This window comes from Haplochromis burtoni, unplaced genomic scaffold (genome assembly GCF_018398535.1).
Source record: "Haplochromis burtoni strain Fernald_Lab_line unplaced genomic scaffold, NCSU_Asbu1 Contig_97, whole genome shotgun sequence".
NCBI classification, from domain to species: domain Eukaryota; kingdom Metazoa; phylum Chordata; class Actinopteri; order Cichliformes; family Cichlidae; genus Haplochromis; species Haplochromis burtoni.
Window position 1 is genome coordinate 84,620 of NW_024582458.1, and position 11,939 is coordinate 96,558.

General features: G+C 45.3%; 1 long non-coding RNA gene across 1 annotated transcript in view; it reads left to right on the forward strand.

Annotated features, from left to right (window-relative positions):
• The window catches only part of LOC106633428, a 30,903-nt gene extending 20,797 nt beyond the window's left edge, over positions 1 to 10,106 (forward strand). The window contains exon 3 of the long non-coding RNA XR_006054637.1: positions 756 to 10,106. This is a non-coding gene — a long non-coding RNA (uncharacterized LOC106633428). The remainder of the gene's footprint in view (positions 1 to 755) is intronic.
• The last annotated feature ends 1,833 nt before the right edge of the window (positions 10,107 to 11,939 follow it).

The window sequence follows — 11,939 nt, forward strand, 5'->3', positions numbered from 1 at the left end:
ATCTATATATGTTCCCCAGTTCAGAATCAGAATCAGAATACTTTATTAATCCCGAAGGAAATTAGGCTTCTACAAGCTGTTCCTTCTCATTTACGTGTCCCACCCTCCCTCCACCTTTCAGTTCTTTAACTTCTTCACTTCTATTTAGTACATGGGGATCTGCCGGGTCTGGGAGCCGCCGCCAGCCCCCTTCGAGGCCTTCCCCAAACCGCAGCTCAATTCACGTCCAAGCCATTCACCTTTATCTACTAAAAAGCTGTCAAACCTAAAATGAGGATGTGGGCCCAGCGAGTGAAAATGCTTTTTGATTAGGGTCAGGTTCAAAGATAGAGTTGGGATTGTTTCCGATGATAACTTTGACCTCTGAGGGTTAAGAGCTTACAGGTCTGTGCAGAGCCTTTAGATTCATGTTGATTACAGTGAAATTTAATTTAGTTGGGGAGGCTCTCCCCATTTGTGTTCCAAGCATAAAAAGGATGCTAATCACTGAAGCATTTATTGTTTTAGATGGTACCTCTGCTTAAAGAGTCCACTGCACATAAAGAAATGGCCACTAGCTTAATCTTTGCTAAGTTCCATCCAGAAAACTGGCTTTCCTGAAACGTGCATGAAAGGGAAGCTTCTTCTTCTATTGCAGATATCCATGTGTGTTCCAAGAAAAAGTCCTTATCATGAGCACTAGATGAAAGAGGACTGTTTTAATGCTTTACCTATTCTTCTCTCTCTCCCCCTCTTCCCTCTGTGTCCATTCACAGGTTCACGTAGATGCGGTGCATCAGATAGGACATGCCCTTCACCTGCGCCTGCTTCTGTGGCCTTAATGGCTTCTGCCGCAGACGGAGGAAGAAGAAAAGTGATCAAGTGGAGGATGAGGAGTGTGAAGAGGTAGAGCAATGGAGGGATCAGGAGACACAGGTGTGACAGCATTGCTGTCAGCCCAGCTGTCTTCACCTTTTCTGTGGGATTTATCCCTAATGGACCGAAATGTGTGGCCTGGGTTATCACTGCTCAGTACAGCCTCCACTGTCTGGTATGCTGCCTGGAGACATTATAACAGAGATGGTAAAGGGGGTTCAACGAGCACAGGCTTTTATTTAAAGTTTAAAAAAAAGAAAGAAAAGGTGCTTTCGAATCAGGTACTGTATTTTTCCCAGAGTATCGGTGACTAACACTTCTTCTTTTGTACTTTTTAACCTGGCTAAACTCAACAAGCACAAGGCTGTCTTGAGCCACGCTCTTCAAGTTGAAAATAAAAGCCTGCGAACTCCTCGCTCATGCCCATTACACATCCCTGCAGCACTCTCATTTCTCCCTTGGCAGCTGACTGAGAACTTTGCTTTTGCTGATGTGATTCCAAAAAAAGAGAAAAAAAATCGTATCTGTTTGATTAATTTCTTGCCATAGCTGGCGTTCCTCACAAGGTGCGAAGAGGCGATGGACTCTAGAAATCCATTATTTTTCTGAGTCGCACTCCTCACCGCTCCTCCGTGGGGGCTGAATTAGAGCCAAAGCTCGACGGAGCTCTGCACCTCCTCACCTACCTGCTTATGTCAGATCAACTTAGTGAAAACTTCAGCTGAGTGAGAAAGTGTGCAGTAATTTCCAGAGTCACCCATGGAGGGCCGGAGCCCATCTCGGCTTTTCACGCTGCGCTGGGCTCCATCTAAAGCCAAGCAGCTGTCCAATCAGCAGCTTAGCTGGAGTGTGAAGATAGGAGTCAGGGGTCAGAGTGAGCAGCGGAGTTTGGGAGAAGTCCTTCCGCTTACGGCGTAGCATCTCTGTCTCATTAACAGGCAGACGAGTAATTACAAACACACGCACACATGGATGCAGACCCATCAATTAATGTCCCCCATTGGGAGAGGAGTGTCTGTCCGTAAATGCCGTTGCAGTGCTCTTCCAGCTGTCACCTGTTTGAGTGTAGGACTCTGCGAGTGTTGTGTGTGTGTCTGTGCTTCTTCTTGGCTGCAACAATAGCTTTTCAAAGCTGAAACAAGTGGTTAAGATATCTGCTCAGCCACTACAGTACAGCCTTTCCAGAATGCACATGGAGACGCAAAGACAAAAGACACACACACACACACACAGGTCTCATTAGCATGTGTGATTATGCATGGCACGTCCAGTCAGGCAGTGGAGATGTAATTAACCTTTTCCAGCAGGAAACAGATGCCTGGATGTCACACACAAACACACATGCTATGGCACACATACACACACACTGACACACACACACGTCTGCTGTCAGGGAAACAAAGCCAACGTCATGGTGTCACGGAAACAAAGCCCCAAAAGCGCCGCCTGGCACTCTGTGATAATCCCCTCACGCATATTTACATTCAGGGCTTAGAATACGCCTCAGTGCCGCCGTCTCCACCCCCTGCTGCACGCTGTTTCGCCCCCCTCCCCAACTTCTTCGCTGCCATCCTCTCTCCCCTCTCCAATCTACCTTCGGGCCTTCCACCTCATTCGCCCGAAGTCCTCTTGCTATCTCTCCCTCTGCTCCATCTTTCAATCGTCGTGTCCCGAAACTCTCTCCTTGCTCGGATTCATCTGTTTATTATCGGTGGATAGTACATGGCCTTGCATGGCAGCTCCCATAGATTAGCCCCCCACCCCTCTCTCTTTCTCTGTCTGCGAATATCAGGGATTCCTTCAGGCGGGCAAAAAGCTGCTTTACGACAGATTAATGGACGGCCCTGATTGTGTCTGTTGGTGTGTGTCTACGCCTGCATGGAATAGATTGTCTGTTTACTCATTCTCCTGCTACAAGCGGCGAAATGAGACAAAGCTAAAGCCATTTCACAGTGTAGAGCACCTATTATGATTCACTGTGTTACGACGCAGCCCTAATGAGAAAGAGAGAGAATGAGAGGAGGGACGATAGCGGAGGAAGAGAGAGAAAGACGGTAATGAGAGCACGAGCTGGATGCGTGTGTGTGTGGAGGGGGGGCTAATGCTAGACAGAGCAGTCATGCTAATTGGCTACAGTGGATAACTTTCTGAGGTGGGGCATGAGAGTGTGTGCGTGTGGGGGGGAGGCAGCGAAAAGAACAGCCTGATCTGTCGGCGTTGCACTCGTTTAACTCCCTCCATTTCACCTCTTTAATGAGAGGAATATTCGCTCCAGTAATGGAGAAAGACTTTAAATTGGTAACGATTTGTTGCTCACACACACACACACACACACACACACACACACACACACACACACACACACACACACACACATGCACAGAGGTGGTACGATGTGGTGGTGGGGCAAGTGAGGATGGGGTGGGGGTAGGGCTGGAGGGTGAATTGGCACTGGCAACGGTGTGTGTGTGTGTGCGAGCATGTTCTCCCTCAAGCACCACAACCCCTTTATGGATCATGGCAATTTTCGGGGATTGTAACTCAAGGACAAACAGCTAAAAATAGAGGGGTGGTGCATGACTCCTGCGAGAGCGGCGAGGGGGAGGGCGGGTTGTGGGAGGAGGTGAGCGCACGGGGACGGCGAAAACGAGTCCTGTCGCATTAGATTTGGGTCAGAAACGAGGGAAGAGCCGGCGAAGCGGAGAGTGTTACAGACGGCTGGAAGATTCATCACTTGCTGCTCCCTGTACGTCTCACGCGTCTCCTTCAACACCTTGCTGCCCCTCCTCTCTGCTCCCACACATCATGCGCACACCTGCAGGAGATGGAGAGGGGAGGGCGCCGGGAACAAGGACGCCCAGAGAAAGGGTGAGAAATTGGTGAGAAAAGACGGTAAACCACCGGAAAGACAAAGATGTAATATCAGGGCAGAAAAGGCAAATTTGAAATGTGGCAAAAAAAGAGAGTGAACTTCAGTTAGGTTAGATATAATATTAATATATGTCATCCGATTCAAAGGCCCTTTGCTGCATAATGAGGTCATACATAAATTCAAATGGTGGATGATACTAGTAGGGAATGAACTCTAATGAAAGGGACTTACTTCTGAATTGCATCAGAAGCTCTGTTCCCCCAGCTTAAAGGAGAAGCTTCACACAGTAGGCTTATTTGCTCCTGTGTCAAAATGGCTAATCTTCTGTCTGCACGTTTAATTGTTAGCAAAAGGAAAAGGGCAGACTGAAGTCTTTACACGAAAGTGTCATTTCCCAAATGTCGGACTTCTGCTTTATTCTGAAGGGGAGCGAGTTAATCTACCTAACCCCATGTAACCCAACGATAGTTCCCTGTGAATTTAAAATGAGACTTCTGAACCACATTATTTAAGATCCATTTGAAAACACGAATCACCAAAAATCGACCGCTCCAAAGATATTTTCATTGTTGGGCATTTGGATACAACCCAAGATTTGTCTTAGTTGGTTTGCGACTACTTACAAATCATGAGTAGTTGCAGTGTCACGTATATACTGTATATATATATATATTGCAGATATAGTCCAAACATATGTGTCCGCATTTCCAGCAGCTTAAGGAAATGACATGATGTTGCAGATGTTACAGGAGTTTGTGGTGGGGTTAGCTGTACAGCATGATTATTATAGCAGGGTTAGCAAACTCAACCACAGACTTTATATAAAAGATGGATATCACCAATTTGACTCTGTATTTGAAACCTCAGATTAAATTATTCATAGAGACCAAAACATTCTTTTCACTATCCCAGGCTGTAAATGTGCTAATTTCATGGCAAAAATTGGCCATCTAAATATTTCTGTAGTTACTGACTTACCCTCAAGTGGCCAATATAGGAACTGCAATTTCTGCACCACAGGTTGACCGTTGTAGTAGAAGTTCTTATTCTGGTTCAGACAAGTCATGATCAACACGAGCTGATGGATCAAATCTATTTGCAAGTGATGTATAAATCAAAGAAGACCTTTGTAGACCCCAGACAAATGACAGTATTGCTGGCACTAACATAAAGTTGTGTGGTATTCAGGGAAAACCAGTGAAACTAGCTCACATGGTTGCACCACAGTTGCAAGCTGTTCAGTCAGATGGGTGTTCTAGTAGCCTGGTATTGTAGATGAATGCATTATACCTGCAATATGCCACAATTTGATTCTGGCCACCAGCCTATGTGTCACTGTCAAATAAAAGGCAAAATTTCAAAAGAATAATCTCAATAAAAAATTACGCAGTAAGCGTGCACATACACTTAGGTGGCAGACCCGATCTCTCTGTGCAAACATCCCCACATGCAGATAGACACACACATCACACACGCACATATACCCTACCATTCATCACACTGTTGTCCCACCATTGCTTCTGCTTCTCTCACCCACATCTGTTGTGTTGTTCCTAATGAAGAGAAAAGTGATGGTCCCACTAAGGCTAATTAGGAGAAATGAGATGCGCAGTGATGATAGACTGGTGATAGTCAAGAGGGAAGTGCTAACGCCGGCCGATTAGAGCTCCCACCGGCTCTGGAGTATCAGAGGAGTGGAGCGGGAAAAATGGGGGATAAAAACAAGCAGTGGAAGGAGAAGGAGGGAGAGATATATAGCGTAATTGAGACTGTAATGGGTTTTGTCAGGAGCACCTGTCAGGGTCAAGTTAAAATGGCTTCGGTGAGAGAGGAAGAGAGGGATGAGAGGATGGGAGAGCGGAGAAGGGGCCAATTGGAGTCAGGATCCTGGTGAGGAGAGGCCCTCGTCCATGCCAACCTCACCTGATTGCCAATTTGTGCCAGTCTTCAGGCATCAAACACAATATGAGCCACAGTGAGACACACAAACACCTCTGATTGGAGAGTGGTAACCAGCTAAAAGCACCCATGCACACTCAATCACACAGACGGGCGCAAACTCACACTGACAGCCCACCTACGCCTGTTGATTGGGCACATCTAGCCTCTTAACAAGGTGTCCACGGTGCAGACCCAGGCGTGTGATTGAAAGATAAAACTGTCGCCATTAAATATCTAATTCTCCCCCACGTCTCCATGAAAATAAGGCGCGGTGCTGATTAGATTGCAGCCTGCTGTGCCAACCTCAGGTCTGCGCCTTGGTCATTACCAGCCCCCCCAACTCCACCAGGCCCAACCAGTCCTTGAGTTGCCAACCACACATGTGCTCCTCGTGATAGAAGAGCAATTCTGACACCCTCGAGAGCTGAGGTCGATGCCTGAGGAGTTATGAAATTAAGTTGAGTAAAAATGTATTTATAAATCACTACTAAAGCTGCACCTGGCAATTTAGCATGCTGCCAGACCCAAATGGCTGCACTGCATAACTGAAAATGTAAGACTTTACAGAAAAATTCTGTTAGGGTGGCGTCAGTGACTGCCTGACTCATGGGCCAGGGTAGTGGAGGTGCTGTAGAGGACGAGATCCATCATCCTGGGGATAAAGTCCTCGCTGCTGCTGTTTATGGATTTGCCTTTTCAATTTTTTTTTTCAACATTTTTTGTACTAGCAAACATTTTGATGCTGCATGCCACATTTGAAGTGAAAGGTGGAGACTATGCCTGGTGCCTCAGTCAGATATATCGGCTCTCAGTGACATCATACAGAGCCAAGAGCAGAAAAACCAGTCTCAAACCTAGTGCTCACAGAAGTGTGAATCTTGACCTTTGGCTGTCTGCATTTAAAACGTCTAAGAACAGAAAATAACTGAAACGTAGTCTTATTTAAGAGTCTGAGGTGACAACCTGTTTGTTATTAGATAGAATGTAACCTTCCACCAGGTTCCTGAAACTCCTGAGTGGCTTATTAATAGATGTGCTGCACTGTTTTTAAAATGTAGTATTTGCAAATGTACTTGTTTTTTCAAATCCTCAAATTAGAAATTCATTCATTTCCCAGCAGTGTTATAGTTTGTTCACAGTTGCTGAAAAATTTCCATAAATATTCAGTGATGGTTTGAAGAAAATGTTGTGTTGGGTAAATTAACACCACAAAGAATCGTCCAAAAATCACAACAAAGAATATTTTTTTTAAATCATGAAAACAGAAATATGGCTTTCACCACACAGCGATGTTAACATTTGTGAATACTATTTACAGATAATAGATGTGAATTTGAGCTTAGGAAGAAGTGGAGGAAGCCATGCAAGATAGCGGACCCTGCGTCGCGGGATATAAACCGCTAGGAAGAAGAAGATGTGAATTTGAGCTAAAGGGTAATTGACAAAAGGCAGAGTAAAGAAAAGAAGCAGAAAATGTTAAGGCCTACAATTCCCATCATGCAACTCAAGAGAAATAGCAGATAAAAGTCCCTAAAGAGCCCCAGTAAATATAGCTGAGTTCATACATTGAGAGATGTGATAAGTAATTACGAAAAAGAAAATATGTATAATTAAAGAAATCCGGGGTGGGTAAAATGCGAGGGCTTTGACTCCTGACATTAGAGTTTCTGGCTACGGCCCTGGTGCTCATCTACACAAACCCCATAATTGTCCCTTTGTGCTGCATGATTTGCCTTAAACATAAACCAACAGCCCGATTTTTTTGTACTAACTTTTTTAGTTTGTTGATTGTAAGCTGGAGTAAAATCCTCAAGGTCCGCTTGCTATATTTTGCAAGTACAAATACAGCATCAAAGCGTCAGGAAAATGAACTCTTTGGACTCTTCTCCCTTGTGTATCTCCTCAGCCTTCACCGCTAACTGGAGAAATGAAAAAATATCTTGAAGCGGAGGCTTTCGGTGTATTTACTCTTCCTCACAAATTAGCAAGATACTCCGCCACTTCAGTTGCCTTATTTTTCGACCGGGTGGGGGTGAGGGTGGCGGGAGGCTCCGTTTATTGGAACATTTGCTGCTAACGCTGGAGATGTGAGATTATTTTGTATACTTCACTGCACCAGCAGCTTCACTGGGGAGCTCACTTTGCAGAATATAACCTGGTTCACTGGCACAATTTAGGCTTCGGAGCAGTTTAGCTTAATGGTCTTTAAGTGTCAGAATTTAGTAAGGGTAATGAGAAATTTTCTTTAAAGAGCAGCCTCAGCAGCAGCCCTGCCAACAAAATATCAAATTGATGTCTATTTGAGATGCTGGAAATACCCCAGGGCCTTCAGTTTTAGTGGGCTGAAGGTTAAAGGAGATGCACAGCGAGATGGTCGCTTTTTCCCACCATCACCTTTAACGGACTCTTCCATAAGTCTCCACAACTGATTCAGTTGCTTCAGGCTGTCTGCTCTCTTACACGTGCCATTTTCCACACATCCCCTGTTTTATACTTTTGTGTTATTGAGCTGTGTTTTCAAGCGTACAGAGGAAAACTTTTCTAATTGGCAGGCGGAGGAGGTGGGGGGGCTGTAAATAAGGTCAGGCATCCCACATATCTGATGCCAAATCACCATCATCAATGGGAGATAAATCAATCCCTCGCTGCTTTTTCCTCTTCATCCCGCCCCGCCTCCCATTCTCTCTCAAACTCCCTCTCTCCTTCGCGCACATAAGCACTCCCACCGAGGCCGATCGATACCGGAGCGGGTATTGAGCAGTGGCTGTGGTCCAAATGAGAGTTTGATTTCTCGTGGGGGGTGTTAGCCCCTGTAACCATGGTGTTGAGTCCCCATCGGGGACCTCTTCGCCAAACGCTCGTTGATGAAGTGCGCGTGAGAGCAGCGAGCGTGCGCTTTAAACACCTTTTGATTTAGCTGCGCTCGAGAACAATACTTTTCATTAGCGGCTGATAGCATTCATTAAGAGCAATTCAGCATGGCCGCTAATGAGCTGATCTGCTCTTGAACACTTCATCCTCCTTGAAAAACAATCAAGCGCGAGAGAAACTTGCCCTGACTGGAAAACCAGAGTTCATCACAGCTCCAAATCAGTGACGAATAGCCGGTTGATTCTTTGGTTGGGAAGCTCTAGCTTTGAGCTCCTGATTGCAAATCCACCCGTTGGAGCCTATTCATTTACTAATCTGGCGATACAGTTTGTCTAAACTGACACAAAGCCTGTGCCTTCAGTCCAGTACGCGGCCAGAGCAATCGCAGAATCCGTCCGTCAGCCGCTTCTTTGCCCGCGGGAGCCTCAGTTGTCTTTGACAGGAATTCGTTTGTAGCACCTTACAAATTCTTTCACCCCCGTCAGATTTCTCTGCCCTCTGTCTCCTAACAACACGTGGAGCAGCCTGTTTGTCTGAGGGTGAGCAATGCTATCTGCTTCTTTCTTATATTATTCATATCCCAGTGCCTTTGCAGCGGAAAAACAAGCAAGGCAGAGAGAGGAGAGAAAAGATGGGGAAGGGACCTTTGACAGAGCAGCTCTGATGAAGAGCGCGACATAGTGAGATACATAAACATGAGGTCAGAGAGTGCTGCGGCGAGAGACGGAGGAGGGAGGAAAAAAGCCGAGAGAACGAACGAGTACAAGGGAAAAGCAGCTGAGAGGCAGCGCACAGCTTCAGAAAGGTTGTCCGTCATTGACGGAAATCCACCAATCAATGCTTTGGCACAACACACACATTAACCTGTGATGAAGGGTGTGTGTGTGTGTGTGATGGAGGAGAGAGTGTGCTACTGGTTTGAAATGCAGAACACGTCAAGAGTCCTAGGGAGCTCCTTTTGCAGCAAAGCCTCATTAAAGAGACACTTGCCTTAAAGCAAGGATATACTGCCAGACCACACACACACACACACGCAGGCAGACTCACTCAGGCTAACAGAAAGGGACACACACACAGGAGCAGCTCCGGACAAAATCGAACCCGAGTGCAGAGATAAATGTAGACGGGTAAATGCGGCGCTCTAATCCCTTTCCCCATTTCCTCTCCTTGTTCTCCATTTGAATAAAGTTTCATTTAACACCCCCCACCCAACAATCTCACACTAATATTATATTCATGTATATTTGATTGTGTCAACTCTGTGGAGATTGGCTACGCTGTATCTTGTGTGCCTTTTTAAAAATGCATCGATGAATAAATAATGTCTGTATTCGCTGATTGAAAAAGCCATATTGCCAGGAAGCCATGATGAAATGATAATGTAATATCTGTCCCTGTGCCGAATAAAGTCAAGCCATCCCTGCACCCCCTCTTTTTTTCTTAATTCTCTCAGTAAATGAAACCTGAAGCTCTGCAACTGCACCTTACACTGCCTGATGACATTCTGCTGTATGGTTTGCACTGCTGCACTAAGTATGTTTTAATAAAGACGAAGCTTCTTTCTGTACGTCTGAATGCTGTGTGCTTGTTTCCAGATATTAATAAAGAGAAGCCTGCCATTTGCAGTCCACCCCACCCCCACCCCTCTGAGCGTCTCCCCCTGCTAATTGACAGTGATAGCAGAGACTCGTCTCCTGGGCTGATGTTGGGAGCCTAATAAAGATGCATTACCCACCTCCCATCTTCACATCCTCCCCCACCTCCTCCTCCTCCTGCTATCCCCACGCAAGCTGATTAAACTGATAAACTGTGCCAAAAAAGAGCCAGAGATGGGGATGTAAATAATGAAACAGCAGCGAGTAAAAGGAAGAGTCAGTAGGGGAGGTGAGAGCAGAGACGAGCCAGAGAGAGCAACCCCATTAGGAGCAGCTCCATGTCTAATGAATAAAATGCAAAGTTTGATATTGCCTGCTTAATTTCACAAATTCTTAATTGATATGACATTTTAAGTTAAAGGCTCTGGCCTCTCAGCGACCTCTGAGGTGTCAGACTGTAAATAAACCACACACACGCACAAACTCTCTCACGTAAACTCGACAGGCAGCCGCTGCTGCTTGTGGCTTTGATATTCTCTCATTAGCATAGCAACAGCAAGATGACCATCCGCAAGGGATACAGTAACCCAGGCAACCAGAGCTGGCCGGTCCAACTATGGGAACCAGAGGCACGAACAGAGCTCTCCTCCCAGTCCTCACAGTAATGCTTCAGTACTCACGGCTCTGAGCAAACGAATTTGCGCCCCAAGGGTGTAGCAATGGTTTGCAGTTTTTACCATAAGTGAGAAATACATTAACGTGTACTCGTAGTCATTTTTTGTTTCCTGAATCACATGGGTGACTTTGGTGAATTTTGAATAACGTTAAGTGTCTGCAGCCTCTTCTCAAGGAAACAGAAAGTTATAAATTTGCATGTGATTAAAGAGGAAAAGGTGAAAAAACACAGCGCTGTGTAGATGCTCTTCACTTTTTTTTCAGTAATGAAACTCAGTAGCGCTTTTAATGCCAGCCAAAATGTATCCGACATCAACTGCCAGCCATCGAAAGTTTGCACATAACCCTTTGTCCTTAAAAGCCACAAAAATGTCTTATGCTAATGCAACCTTATCACCATATTGCACAATTCTGCAAAACCCTGAATTTCCATCAGCCTCCTTTCTCACGACCCGTGCCAATCTTTTTTTGAGTTCCTGTTTTCTCTTAAGCTTGCTGAGCCCCAAGTGACTAAGAGCACATGAAGACTGCGGTTATGGTTAATAAAACACAATTTTTAATTGTGGCATGGAGTGAACGATACTTCTTCAGCACCCCGACACCTACAGTGTCTACCAAGGTACATGCTGGCATGAACTGTATGTAAAAGACAGAGCGCTGTGACATCACCTGTTAGACTGTGGTGTCCCAGAGGGTGGCAGATCTGACTGAGAAAGTGAGGGACACCGCATGCTCACAAGGTAAGTAATAAAGATTTTAACCATCACATGCAGCCAGGGCATCTTCAGTCACCCCTGACATTAATTCTCCAAGTCTCTGCAACACTACAGGACAAACCTTCTTCTTGAAGATATATATTTTTTCTTGTTTTGATGATGGCAGTTGTATAGAGCACCGTCAAACACATCATTCCAAAAACCTTCCATGTGTTTAACTTGGATGAGAGCACATGGTGGCTTGTAAGAAACGGTTCTTCTGAAAGATACCAGTGACATCAGACTAGAAATAACGCTTTCCTGTTTTAAAGGCTAAAACCCTTGTTAGAAGCTAAAACAATAAAATCACATTGAAACACATTAAAAACAATCATTCAGAACAACTTAATGGAGGTTGTCCAGGCTTAATGGTTT